This window comes from Lissotriton vulgaris, chromosome 1_1, assembly GCF_964263255.1.
Source record: "Lissotriton vulgaris chromosome 1_1, aLisVul1.2, whole genome shotgun sequence".
Taxonomy (NCBI): Eukaryota; Metazoa; Chordata; class Amphibia; order Caudata; family Salamandridae; genus Lissotriton; species Lissotriton vulgaris.
In genome coordinates this window covers 1,853,011,413-1,853,026,896 of record NC_141685.1, presented here as the reverse complement: position 1 = coordinate 1,853,026,896, position 15,484 = coordinate 1,853,011,413, and positions in this window count along the sequence as shown.

Below are 15,484 nucleotides of genomic sequence, written 5' to 3'. Positions count from 1 at the left end.
TCACATCAAGGGAAGCTTGCAACGGATCACGCACCAGGAGTGCAAGAACTCCACACCCACACACCAGGACAGCACAGCACTGCGCCGGAACGTGCCAGGAGCGGCAGAACTCCACGCACACGGACAGTCAGTGATAGAGTGACGCAAGGTCACTAAACAGCCAGTGTGATGCTGCACAGCGACACGCCAACGCCACAGGACAGCACACAAAGGTGCCAGAGTGAGGCAGCGACGTCTCACAGCAACCAGAGCACCATCATCAGCACGTATGACGGCATGCCAAAGAAAACGTCCAAGGACGTAACCCTCCGCAGCCAGTGAAGCACGGAAAGAGCACAGACGAAGCGCGCCAACGCTAAAACAACCCCAACAGTGTGAATAGCAATCACACAGGAGACAGCAAAGCATGAACACTCATGCAGAAGGTAAAGCCGACCAACCGGTCTGGTCGCAAAGAAGGAGGTAAAGCTGACCACCCAGTCTGGTTGCAAAGAAGGAGGTAAAGCCGACCACCCAGTCTAGTTGCCAAAAGAAGAAGCAACAGAGAAGTTTGCGATGGCTGGTCCAGTCACAGAAGAGAAGACAGTGTCTCACTGCATGGACATGACCAGGGGGAAAACATGTAGAGGGGACCAGAAATCCAGAACTTGGTTAATCTTTCCCTCTGTACAGGGCAGGTCCCCATGGACTGGAAGAGGGCGCTAGTAAGACCACTGAGGAAAACCACTGCCATTCCCTGGACGGTGTTGGCGAATCTAAGGCCTTTTTCTCTTCTTCCCTTTCTGGGGAAAATTATAGAGAAACATGTAAATCGCCATTTATCCAGCTATACTGAGCCAGTAGGCGGTCTGGATCCATCCCAGTCGGGCTTTAGACCAAGACACAGCACTGAGACCACCTTGCTGTCAGTCGCAGACGATCTACGCATGTTCCAGGATAAAGGTCATTCTGTTATCCTGGTTCTGCTGATTCTGTCTGCGGCGTTTGACACCGTGTCATATGACATCATGACCACCAGGCTAGTTAACATCGGCCTGGAAGGCAAGGCGCTGTCATGGCTGAGGAGTTTCCTCACAGGCCTCACCCAAAGGGTTACTCTGAGGGCTTACCGGTCAGAGGAGTTGGAGATCTCTAAGGGGGTGCCACAGGGCTCCTGTCTGAGCCCTACTCTTTTTAACATCTATGTGGCCCCCCTAGCTAACATCATGAGATCTTATGGATTTATTCCTGTGTCATATGCAGATGACACCCAACTCCTCTTTCCTTTTGAAACCATTACGGTGGAGGTCAGGAACTCCTTTGCTCAGGGGATGAAGAAGGTGGCACACTGGATGGCATCCAACTTCCTGCAGTGCAATGTTGCAAAGACGGAGGTGATGCTGTTCGGTGAGGCCAAACTTCTGTGGACTCCAGACTGGTGGCCTCAAGATCTTGGCCCGGCTCCAGACCCTAAGCAGGTAGTGAAAAACCTTGGCGTCCGACTCGATCAGGAGCTTTCCTTAAAACATCATGGTAATCAAGTGGTGGGCTCCTGCTTTCATATCATCGGGATGCTATGAAAGGTATTTCCCCTACTACCAGACTCTACTAGGAGAACTTTGGTGCAGGCCCTAGTATTGAGTCGCTTGCACTACTGCAATGGATTGCTGCTGTCAATAAATGAAGCAGTAATCTCTAGGCTCCAGGTCCAGAATACTGCTGCCCGTCTGGTTTTGAACCAGCCCTCTCGCACCCCCTCTAAACCCCTTCTGAAAAACCTGCATTGGCTATCCATTAAACAGAGGGTGAAGTTTAAGATCTGCTGTATAATGCATAAGTGTCTACAGGGGAAGGGCCCAGCATATTTGACTAATAAATTCTCCTGGTATATACTGACACGCTCCTTGAGATTCAGTGAGCAGGCCTTGCTACAGGTCCCAAGATTTAAAAAAGTAAGACAAGGGGGAAGAGCTCTCGCTGTTGCTGGTCCAACCTTGTGGAACAGCCTCCCACTGTTTTTGAGACTGTGCAAGGACCACTTTCCTTTTAGGAAACAATTAAAAACCTTCCTTTTTCAAAATTGATCCATACCTATGGCCAAGCTCCGCTAGTTGTTTTCTTAGCTGCCAAAGGCGCGGAGATACTCCTTTGGGAGGTGATCCTATCGCGGTATAAACATGCAAATAGGGCCCGCTACATGGAGAAACCTGGTTAGAGTGAGCAAGCAAGAGAGAAGACTGGACCGCATTGAGAAAGAGCACGAAGAGAAAGAAGGAGTAACACAACATCACTCCACAAAGGAAGATAGAGAACCACGTTCAGCATAAAGGAACATCGATGATGTCAAAGGAGCATCGCACCATCCGTGTGGATCCCAGCAATCCAGACAACATGCTTGTGAGGAGGCTGATCACCGAAGAACAGTCTGTGCGCCCCGTGAACCTGAAGCCTACCGAAGGAGAGCATACCCGTGCATTACAAAAACCACCCTTGGGGACTACACAAGACTCGACTGTGGCCCTGTCCGAAGTTCCACAGCGACCCGCACAGCCCACACAGTCACGTGGCAGTCCAGGGGACAAGGGCCTCGGCGGAATTCCTGTGACAGAGGAATCCGTATTGGAGAGGTGCAGCAGTGGCAGCTCCACGACAGGCAACGCACGGAGGCCCCAGGTGAACACCTGTCACCGAGAAACAGTTTGAAGAAGGCACTGAACCGAAGTCCTAACGGCAAGACCATCCTGGCGGATTACATCACCACCCCAGGACAACATGACCGACTTGGCGGTGAGTCCGTTGGCAGTTCCTCAGTGACGCCTGTGTGCGGCTCATGCGAAGCTCCGCACGGTCCACCCGGTCCCATCGTGTCCAGCAAGAGGGTCCTCCCAGAGACTCTAGTGAGAGAAGAGTCAAAGCAGGAGAGGCCAGTCACTGAGGCTTAAGTGAGAGAGGAGTCAGGCAAGAAAAGCAAGTCGGAAGGTACTTGGCCGGCAGGAGGTGTGAAAGCATTAAGATTAGCGAATCCAAGGAAAGACCTCTTGTGCCCCAGTCGCCTCCAACAACCAACAAGCGTGGTCATCCACCAGACTCAGAACACTTGCGAAACCACTCAAGGGTCACTCTTACTCTGCTCCAGATACCCCGAGTGTTGAACACTATACATAAAAGCCAACGCAGCAAGACCAGGACGATCTGAACTACACCGCTGAGGTGAATATCATCTGACTGAACTTGTGGTCCAGAACTCTAACATCTCCCAGCCGATCGCCTGAAGAGAATCCGTTGGGGCTGTAAGTTTTGTTGTTTTGTTTTCTTGCAGATTAGACATTCATTTTCCTTTCATTAAATTCTGGAAGGGATGTAGTGTCCTGCTGGACACAGTCTAGTTGGTTTAACTGGTCAGGTGATGCTGCTGCAATAAAAGTGACCGAGCGCACGTGCTCTGGGCCAGTTCACCCACTACCACTAACGTGTCTGTGTCACTCTCATTACGCTATGTGGGCCTAGTGCCCACCATCACCACACAGTGCTCGAACCGTGAGCCTCGCGCTCTGGAGTCAGTCGCTCTGGCCGCTGCGCCTCACCACACGATTATGCTTTTGTGGATATGGAACCTGCAGCCTTTGTTTACTGTTGCCATCAGCAACGAGGCACACCCTTCATAGTCGGCTGTACATGATATATATTATGCTAGTTTAAGAGGCATAGTTTTCACCAGTGCAGCAGGGAGTGACAAGGGGGCCCGGTGATCGGAGTGGCCCATTGTACCATAATTATAGTTGATTTTTACTGCCAAACTAGGCCCTTATTTATGAGGCCTTGCGTCAGTTTTGCGCTGCCGGTGCGTCACTTTTTGTGATGCACCAGCGGCGTAAAATATGCGCCTTGTTACGCCATATTTAAAAAGTGACGCATCTAGGTAGATGCGTCACTTTTTAAACCCCTGCGCCACACTATACCTGCGTCGGGTATAATGTATGCAGAGGGGGCGTTCCCCCGCAAAAAGCCTCGTAATAGTGACGCAGTGAAATCTATGAGATTTCACTGCGTCACTTTTAGGATGCTGTTGCGTCAAAATCTTGCGCCTGCCTCACAGCAGGCGTAAGACTGACGCAAGCTCTTTCACATGGGGCTTTCCCCATGTGAAAGGACGCATTGCTGGGGTTGCGTCACTTTTGTGACACACTCCAGCAATGCGTCACTTTTGCGCTGACAGATACATCAGAAATACTGACGTATCTGTAAGTCCTTGCGGCATGATGCGTCATACATTAAATATGACGCATCATTGGTGTCGCAAGGAGTGCGCAGTGAAAAGTGACGCATCGCTGTTTTCACGCAGCGATGCGTCACTTTTCATAAATGAGGCCCCTAGAGTTTAAGGGGGTATGTTTTTGTTAATAGGGCCTTGCTACTCAAACGGGAACTGTGTAAATCGAGATTGAAAGGCGTTTAGCAAACACTGTCTAACTAAGAGAACGTGAAGGTTCCTGTGACTCACAAAAGGTACTGACATCTGCGATTAGGTCGTGTTTTCAATATTTAGCAAATGTATAACATTACCTATATTAAACTACGAAACAACTTGGTGGTTGTGTGTCGATATGGTCTTTTCAGAGAACGAACCAAATAATTTCGTTTGTTCGGGAAATGCTGCCTAGCCAAATGTATTATTACTAATAAAAAAAATTACAAATTAAAAGCTCACTGTCCTTTTAACTCGCATGGCGAGCTCTGAAGTGTTGTGAAAAAGAGTTGCTGCTTGAATCCTGCAGGGGGCAGTGTTACACAAAACAATGCGATATGGCAACGCAAAAAGCCTAGTTCCTGGCAGCTGAAATACAAATAAAGGATCCAATGATGCGTTCATTCGTGGCCTACATCGCACAACGCTCTCGGAATGCTCTGGATAGACTGCGTAACAGCGGAGGCGTGTGTACGACTGCTTGGGGACGTTAACTGCTCATATTTATAGGGGCCCGCTCACCCACACAGGAGTGTCATTTGCTTTCTTCTTCACTGTGACAAATATAAGTCTTCCAGCTGCTGCATAAATGCTTTTGAAAATGCACTTTTATCAGAAGGGTCTACTCTATTACCGATGAATGTCAGGAATATTACAAAGGACAGCACCAGTTTCTAGAAGCAGACTCGAAAACAAAGGAAGAAAAAAACGTAATCTTGCTGTAGATTAATTAGTCTTAATGGAGTTCAGTGTAATGATAGAAACATATCTGATATATTTAATGAATGTGTCCTTTTGTAACGTAACTGGTGCTCATGTATAGCGCTCCAATATCTTCGGGTCGAGTTCGCGCTATATAAATCTGCCAAAAAAAAAAAAAACGTATTCTGGAACATCGCCTCGCATGGGCTGCATTTGCATGACATCCATTTAGAATGATGTTCTTTGCTCTTGCCACCTCATAATACTTATTTGCAAAAAATAGGCAGCCTGTGAGTCCCACTTAGGGTTTGTTGGGGCAGGAGGAATGCTTTAAAATAATGGTCATAACTGTAGTTCTCCACCCTGTTCAGGGCTGGACTGGCCAACGGGCGTTTTGGAGGGCTGGCAGGGTGGGGGCAGTTTCACTGCCAGTAGGGGTCCATTGTATTGCTGGAGACCTGCCGGTAAAGTTCCTACAAGCACTTAAGTAAGCATTACAAACATGTATTTTTCGTTGCTTATTTAGAGGTGCTGCGAGTAGGAACGTCCGGCCTTGACCACATTTAGGGGCAGATTTACTAACCCCTTGTGACACTTTTGCACCGCCGTTGCGTCACTTTTGTGATGCAGTGGTGTTGTAAAGAATGTTGCCAATTTACAACGTGATGCATCTAGAGTGATGCGTCGAGTTGTAAAGCCCAGCATCACATTATACCTGCATCAGGTATATGTATGCAGCAGTAGCGGTCGGCAGTAGGTGTTTCTATAGGGCGGTGACGTGGGCAGGAGGAGGGGCAGGGTGGGGGGAAATAATGTATGGATTACGGAGTTTTACAGGTAAGTAAACATTTAAATACATAAAACGAATTTCGTTGCGCACACTGCATCACCAAATGTGATGCAGTGTGCGCAACGAAATTCGTTTTATGTATTTAAATGTTTACTTACCTGTAAAACTCCGTAATCCATACATTATTTCCCCCCACCCTGCCCCTCCTCCTGCCCACGTCACCGCCCTATAGAAACACCTACTGCCGACCGCTACTGGTATGCAGGGCAGGCATTCCCACGCAGGAAAGCTTTGTAAAAGAGAAATCTACGAGATTTCACTGCGTCACTTCTAGGGCACCACTGCGTCAAAACCGTACACCTGCTTGAAGCAGGCGTAAGGTGTGACGCAGCGTAGTGGGAATGGGCCTCAAAATGCATTGCTGGAATTGCGCTGTGCTTGCAACACAACTCCAGCAATGCATGCCTTTTGCCCCAACAGATGCGTCAGAATTTCTGATGGATCTGTCAAACCTTGCGCCATGTTGCTACATATTATAAATACGGCGCATCCATGGAGGCGCAAGGGTTTCTCAGGATGACGCAGGGAAAGTGGCACATCACTACAGATGCGTCACTTTCTGGTAAATCTGCCCCTGAGAGGTGTGGAACCACTGGGTTACCTTCAGTGGCCACTCAGCTCGCTTAGGCATTGGACAATCCGCTCTGCTCAATGGTAACCTCCGACTTAGCTGTCCATCTGCCAAAGAATCACCAGGTCAAATTGTGAGTTACGCACTACTGTTTTGAGAAAAATGTGCCTGCTCTGTAACCAGTAATACTGTGAGGGAAGCCAGATATAAGTGAATAATAAGAGACAGATCTATGTTATTTATTGGATCTAATGTACAACAAACAAGTGTATAATCATCCGGATATAGTGACTCGAGGTGTGAAGCATGTATGAGTACGTATTACATTATATGTGAACTTTGTAAGTTAAGTAAATGCATAATAAAAAGTTACAACGAAACACTGAATGGAGCCACTGCCCTTACTGCACCGTGCTCCCTCTCAGGTCATGGACTCCACCCCTCCTCCCTGTAGACCAACAAACCAGACTCCAAGGTCCGTCTAAATGACCACTCTGCTTTCACATAAATTGTGAATTGTATTTAATTTACAGTAGTGACTGAACTGTAATCATGCAGCGTTTAGCAGTTACACAGAGACGTTTTAACACAGGGGCAAAGGTGGGAAACTGTCCAGGGCCCACCTTCCAAGGGCCACTACGGTAAAGTGATTCGGACAGCAAGTAGAGTTTCTCTGACGCGCTCTCTTTTTGTTTCTGTCTCAACCTCTCTACATATCTTTGATTACGTCTGACTCTGTCACTACCAACCACATAATGCAACTCGCTGCCTTTATATCTATCTCTATTTCTCACTCACCCAGGTCTTGCTTCAGCTCTCCATCCCTTGCTCATATCACTTTAGTTCTCTATTTACTTATCTGTTTACCTCCCTCTTTTATATTCCGAACTCCCCATGTCTACATGTTTTCACCCTCTACCCTTTCCCCTCCATCTTCCTCTCCTTTCCCAGCTTAAGCTCGACCTCCCTATCTTGTTGTATCTTATCTTTCTCAACCTTATTGATCATTACACCCTTGCCCTTCTCTCTACCTCACGTCTTTATACGCCCCTCTCTCTGTCACCTCTCTCTATAACACTATACCCCTCTCCTTGCTTCACCTCACTCATTTCAGCTAATTCATCTCTCCTTACCACTGTCTCTCAACCTATCTCTATGTTCCTAATTCCTACCTTTATCTTTACCTGCTCAGCCTCACCTCAGTTTATCACACTTTTCTTTCAATGCACTTTATTCTTTCCCACCTCTCTCTACCCGATGCTCTGTATCTACCTCTGCATCCATACCTCTATTCCCCTGTCAAAATCACCACTTCCTCTGCACTTCACGGCTTTCTTTTCATCTACCTTCCAACTCTCTCTTCTCTCTCTAACCCACCTTTCTCTCCATCGCTGTATCTCTATGTGTTTATATATAATGTATAAATATTTGTGACTCTGGATTTGGATTAAAATACTTATTTGCAACTACACTGGAGTGCCGAGGTTTTCTGTCACAGCGCAGGAAGCATTTTGTAAGTATATATATTATACCTACTGTCGCTCGCCAGTAGGTAGCTAGAGTTACAACCTAGTTTCCATAGGAAAAGCATTTTTTGATTTGCTAATAAGTTTGGCGTTGTTTTACGAATCTTTGTGAAATTCATCAAACAAAAAGTCTATCCAGATCAGCTCCTAACCTAAAAGTTTGGGGGTGATTCATCAAGCGGGGGCTGAGACAAAAAAGGGGAACCAAAACGCGTTTTCCCCATGTTAATTTCCATAGGAAATTTTGCAACGAGCTACAGCCCGAACTGCTGAACAGAATTACCCCAAATGTGGCAGAAAGGTAGAGCTTGCTTTAAAAAGCGACCTTTTTTTAAAATGGAGTAAATCCACTCAGTAGTTTTTGAGAGATTGGAAAAAGAAGAGTGAAAAAATGTATTTCCCATAGGAAAATTTGTGCAAGGCTACAGCCAAAAGTACTGAACGGAATTACCCAAAATTTGGCAGAAAGGTAGTGCTTGGATCAGAAAGCAACCCTTTTTTTAAATGGTGTAAATCTGTTCAGTAGTTGCTGAGAAATTAGAAAAATAAAAGTTTTGATATTTAAGTCCCGGCACGAGCTTCACTGTGATTGGCTGCCAACACTCCAAACCAGGAAGTGTTGGCAGCCATCTTGTGACTCAGTAGAAGCGAGTCACCAGAAAACAGAGAAACAAAGGTATAAAACAAGAGAAGGGGGTGGGGTAGAAATACCCTGACCCCCTAGGCACGCTCAGGGGGTCTCAAAAGTACCCCCAGGGCCAAAGAAAGCATTTTTTTTTTAATTGTCACAATTCGCGCTTGGGTCGCGGGTTCCAGCGTTTTATATTAATGAGACCCCAGGCTGGGCTAGGTCTCGGGGGGAATTTTTTTAAACAAAATTGCGGGGCTCCCTAGGGCTGCGGGAGCTCCCTGGGGTTCCCGCAGTCCTCGGGCTTCACTCATGTTGGGAGGGGTGGTGCACGGCCCCTCTGCTGGAGCCCTCCATGTGCTTATAACTTTGACGTCGTTTGATGAATCTTTACGAAATTTTCCAAAAAGGTTCTCCTTTTTGATCAGCTCCTATCTTAAAAGTTTAGGTGTGATTGGTCAAGGGGGGGGCTGAGAAAAAGGGGGTTGTCAAATTGTGCTTTCTCAATGCATTTTCCATAGGAAACTTTAGACAAGGCTACACGTCTAACTGCTGAACGGAATTACGCCAAATTTGGCAGGGAGAAAGGTCTTGGTCCAGAAAGCGCAGTTTAGTAGAAATGGTGTAAATCTGATCAGTAGATTTTGAGATATTAAAGGAAAAATATATATTTATATCTGGTCGGTGCCTAACTCTCGAGCACGAGCTTGACTCTGATTGGCTGCTAACACTTCACAGCAGGAAGTGTCCTCTGATTGGCTTCTAACACTTCAAACCAGGAAATGTTAGCAGCAGTCTTGTACCTTGCATCGAGTTAAAATATAAATGAAAGGTCCCGGGGCAATTTAATATACCGGAGCTCTATGTAATGATGATATGGATGCAGTGAAATTTTAAGATTTATTAACAATAAAAGAGAAACAGGCGAGCGCCAGGAAGCACAACTTCCACTCCAGTACACCAGTAGGGAGATAACCCTATCACGCTCCCTCTGCCCAACATCACCACTTCGCAGCTATGCCTTTAGAAGCCAGTTCGTCGGCACGCGGCTCTCTACATTTGCGAGCTAGTACGCTGATGTGCCTCTACGTCTGCGAGCTACTACTCTGCTGTTCCTTTAGGAGAAGACGACCCATAGTTCTACCTCTGTGAGTCAAGCCCACGGGCCGCAGTTGTCTTTCTGCGAGCCTGGGTGCAAACTGTTTATAAGTCACACCATATGAGCACTGAAAAGCCATTTTGTGATTCAGTCCATCAGCTGGCATCTGTCTGAGGCATTTCTGAAAACATTCCAGAGTTCTGTCTGTGAGAGATACACCTTTCATGCTGCGTCTCCCCACATTAGCAGGTAATGCACACTGTTCCTGCATCACCAGCATACCCCCAAAAACATTCTTTGGCCCGCAAGTGTCCCTCTGCGAACCATTAATAAGAAGATGCTTGTGAGGTTGGGCAAATAGGAATCTTACTTATGTATGGATTTACATATAAAACATTTTATTAAAACAAAACAACAACAAATAAAACTATGTACAGCCATGGTGTGTCATCGCTGGACCATTTGTGAATCACAGCCTGCAAGAGTAAAAGAAAGATTAGATGGTGCGTCATGCGTCCAACAAAGGAGAAAAAGAAAGAAAAAAATAGTGAGGGAGATGGTGAAAGAAAGAAAGAATGAGCGAGAGGAACACAGAGAAAGAGAGAAAGAGTGAGATCCAAGGAAGAGAGAAAGAGAGAAACAGTGTGAGAGAGAGGAAGAGAGAGAGAGAAAGAGAGAAAAAGAAAGAAGGATAGAGGAAGAGAGATAGAGTGAGAGAGAGGAAGTCAGACAAAGAGAGAATGAGTGTGAGAGAGGAAGGCAAAGAGAGAAAGAGTGAGAGAGAAAGAGTAAGATACAAGGAAGAGAGAAACATGGAGAGAGAGAGAGAAAGAGAGAGAGATAAAGAGTGAGAGAAAGGAGAAAAAGAGAGAAAGAGAGAAAGAGTGAAAGAGAGAAAGAGAGAGAAAGAAAGAGTGAGAGAGAAAGAGAGAAAGAGTGAGAGAGAAGAAGGCAGACAAAGAGAGAAAGAGTGAGAGAGAGAAGAAGACAAACAGAGAAAGAGTGAGAGAGAAAGAGAAAAAGAGTAAGATACAAGGAAGAGAGAAACAGTGAGAGAGAGGAAGAGAGAGAGATAAAGATTGAGAGAGAGGAAGATAGAGCGAGAGAACGAGTGAGAGAGAGTGAGAGAGAGAAAGAGAAAGAGTGAGAGCGTGCAAGAGAGAAAGAAAGAAGGAGAGAGGGAGAGACAGAGAAAGTGTGAGAGAGAGAAAAGAAGAGATGGAGAGGGAGAGGGAGTGTTAACACTGGAGAAAATCTTCGAAGCTCACCATTGTGCCACTGGTGTGTCTCCAACCACATGCTGGGACCTTGTTGAACTCTCAAGTTTAGTGATCTGAAAGATAATATAGAATTAGTAATTGCAGAGTACATACAACTGCACATGCGTAATGCTCTTTTTCGCCAATGTGCAAACAGGCTGCTGCACCCCATCCACTCACACTGCTCGGAGGTGTCTGTGCACTCTTGTGCTCCCAGGCTGCTGCAAACTATCCACTCCCACTGCCCAGAGGTGACTGCCGCTGCTACAGAAAGAAGTCTCTCTGCTCACCTTCCGCCACCGGTGTGTGTGTAAGAGAGTCCACCACGTGCCGAAGCAACTTTTTCAGGCGTTGAGGATGGCCACACATCATTGCAGATTCTACGCACGTTCAGCTCAGGTGGTGTGGGGGGGGACATTGATTTGTGAATCACAGCCTGTTATATAAAAAGCAAGATAAGATTGTGAGTCATGTGTCCATCAAAGGAGAGAGGAAGAGAGAGAGAGAAAGAAATAGAGAGAGCAGAAGACAGAGAGAAAGAGGGAAACAGTGACAGTGAGAGAAAGAGAGAGAGAAAAAGAAAGAAAGTGAGAGGAAGACGGAGAGAAAGAGTGAGAAAGACGAAGAGTGAGAAACCGTAAAAGAGAGGAAGAGAGAGAAAGAGGGAAAGAGTGTGAGAAAGAGGAACAGAGAAACAGAGGAAGAGTGAGAGAGAGAGAGAGAGAGAAGGAGAGAGAGAGAGAGGAAAAGAGAAAGAGACAAACAGTGTAAGATGAAGAGGTAAAGAGAAAGAGTGTAAGGGAGATGTTGGGCTCAGGCCAACACTGTGGTGCGATATTGGTAGGGGGGTAAACCCAGTTAAAGTTACGGGGACCTGGGTTGTCAAATTGGTAACGGGAAGGGGTCCCAGTAGCATAGGAACATTAACCACAAGGATGAAAATAATCAAACAAACATAAATTTAGTCCACATTGTTTTATTCACAATGGGAATGTATATTGAATATGCAATATTTTTAGAAAAACGAATCAGTGGTTTTCACAGTGCCCCAAAAGTAGAAGCAGGGAGGGTAGTGTGATAGTGAGGGGAATTGGTGAAAGAAGGAATATTCTTAAGTGACAGTAAAATCAACAGTTACGGCTCGTTTTTCAAAGTTACAAGCTATGTACAGGAAACAGGACCATTAGGTTCACGCGGTTATTTCCAACAAAAATCATACTCCAAGACTTCAATAAATGAAAACAATGGGGTGTGGAGTTGACGGTCAAGGACAGTTGGTTGTCGACGTTTCGACCCTCATACGTGCAGATATCGGTATTTATCTTGCTGTGGGGTCTTCATCAGGACTGGAAGGTTGGGGACACGTAACCTATTTGATATATAAATATAAATTGTGAACACGGGAACACTATCCCTGAATTTACGTAAAACAATAATGCACATCAACCCATTAATGGGATTAGTTACGGTTTATGTAGCGCCCCGCCAGGCTGGCTGGGACATTATCGATAAGAGTAAGTAATACATTTAGTTTGACTGTGCTGGAACGTCACAACTTTTTAGTACACATTGGAGATCATAAGGTCAAGAGCAATTGAGGATAGGCCAACCCAGCGTAGGTGGACACTTTCAAGATTTAGTAAGGACTGCTGATGGGTATGTAGTAGTCACCCCTGAGCCCAAACAAAGTTAGGGGCAAGGAGAATTATCAAACTTACATATTGAAAACATTAAAGCTAGTTAGTGCTAATCCTAGGATTACCGACTATTAAACTTACCACAAACGTGGTGTAGACAGGACCCGATGATGTATAGGTTCGGAGTCAATGTCGAGAAAGGATCTGTGGGGTTAGAGTGTAAGACGGTACATTGTATTGATTCCAAAAGGTGGGAGGTGGTCGTGGACCATTAGTAGTAAAAGGTGAAAGACTCACCGTAATTAATACCAATCGTAGATTTTATTCAGCGGTTTATAGAGGTCCCAGGCACCATCGATAGTATGAAATCTATCAAATGTAAGGCGGAGGCGACTATTAGGGAACCATAGAGAAACTCGTACCATCAGACTTATCAATGCATTTCAAACAGGAGACTCACCAAAACGCCGTTAATTGGAAACGTCCGGCAGGAATCGTATTCCGTGGCGGGCAGGCAAGGATACTTTTCTTATTAAATCTAGAGAGACGGGGAGTCACAGTAGAGTTAACGACCGAACCCGTGTGAAAGTAGCACAAGGGGAACAGCCCCCCAGAAATCAAGGCGATGCTTACCGGTTACGGAATTAATCGCGTTCCGCTCACTACTCCAAGTCGCAATGGCGAGGTAGAGTTCCGGGTATGCTGATATCACTGTGGCAACGCAGTCACGTGATATAAACTACTCGCTCCAGACATGATAGAGAGACTATTTGGGGGTTGCTAGGTAACAGTGAACCTGGCGTTTAGATAATGGGCATGATCAGAATGCTGAGTTGGTTTACTGGTGACATTGTACAGGCATGATCTATTAATATGCAATATATGTATTAAGAGCAGGATTGGCGCCTAATTCCAATGATTAGATTAACCTTGGCGTTGCGTTGTTGTGCGCAATTAGTTAGATCAAAAACAGTGTGTAACCTATTTACAATGTTAATGGAAGAAAGAACCATTGCATGGATGGAGGAGACAAAACTCGGCATACTTAGGAATCACATATTGAACCCGGAGTGGCGTACCTCTCACACGAGGGTAAAGACCACAGTACAGGGCCAATATACTTATGTTGAGCATGTAATTAACAAGAATGTCATACATTGGAGACATGATGTCGTGATTACGCATTGTTATAATGTAACGTCATTACAGTGATGGCGTACCTCACACATGTGGGTAAAGGCCACATGTACATTGAATGGGGCAGTGTTCAAGACAGAGTAGCGAATTGGGAGAAAGAGCTGTCTTGTTCGTTAAGCCCGGACTCTATCGAATCAAAGGTGAACATCCATTTTAGCTCACGAGTATTGAGGATGTTAGAGATGTTCCCACCCCGGGGTCCAAGTGTGGCTTTCTCAATGATTACCCATTTTAAACTTTCCGGTGAATGACCTGCTGTGGAGAAGTGGTCAACCATTGGTGCGCCCTGTACTTGGCAACGGATTCTACTCATATGTTGGAGTATCCTCACTTTAGCTTTTTGCTGTGTCTGACCAATGTATATTAGTTGACATGGACATAGGATGGCATAGATGATGTTTGCAGAATTACAATTAGTGTGTGTCTTGATCAGAATTTTGTGATGACGATATGTAAATTCCTTTGTCTGGATCGTACTGTCGCATGCTTTGCAGCTGCCACATCTGAAGTGGCCCACTATTGGAGGTAGATTCCACAAAGTGGTGATAGTGGGATCCTCGGGTGTCTTCAGGAAGGAGCGGACCACATGGTCTTTGACACTTCTTGCTTTTTTGAAAGCATGTAGTGGAAGGGCAGTTTGTTGGATGTCGTCTGATATGAGTTCCCAATGGTGGTTGATTATACGTTTTATTTTGTTACTCTTCGTGTTGAATGTGGTGACACATACAATTCTCTGTTCAGCTTGATCTTTGTCGGTTTTAGGAACCAGTAGCTCTTCACGAGGGTAAAACTAGGCCCTTTTCCTTGCTCGCTTTATCAGTTGTTTGGGATAGCCTCTACTCAGAAGTCTCTGTTTCAGTTCTTCTGATTCAGTGAAATAGTCATCTTTGTTCGAGCAATTCCGACGGATGCGTAGGAATTGCCCGAAGGGCAAGTTGTCTCGCAAGGCTCGAGGGTGGTGGCTGTCGTAGTGCAGCAGTGAATTCCTTTCGGCGGGTTTACGGTATAACGTGGTTAGTAAGTGACCTGAGTTCTCGTAGATGGTAAGATCCAAGAAATTAATTTGGTGGTTGTCAGATTGGATCGTAAATTTTAGGAATTGGGACTGCTCGTTCAACCAGCCAAAAAACATCATTAGTTCTTTCAAATCACCGTTCCATACCAGTAAAATGTCGTCTATATATCGCATCCAGAGACCGAGATGGTCTCTGAATGGATTGATCTTGTTGAGCACAGTGTCTTTCTCAATAGCTGCCATGTAGAGGATGGCTAAATCCGGAGCAAAGGGAGCCCCCATTGCTACTCCTGATGTTTGAATGTAGAATTTATCCTTGAAGATGAAAAAGTTTTTAGTCATGGCTATACGGAGTAGGGCCACAATGAATTCAGTTGGTACTTGAACTGGAGCTGGTCGCTGGTGCAGGCAACGTGTAATGACCACTAGTGCCTCATGCTGAGGAATGCACGTATATAGCGATACAATGTCGCAGGTGGCTAACCGTTGTTGATCAGTATCAAAGGTTAATTTTTCCACGATGTTAATGGTGTGCATGGTGTCACGCAGATAGGCG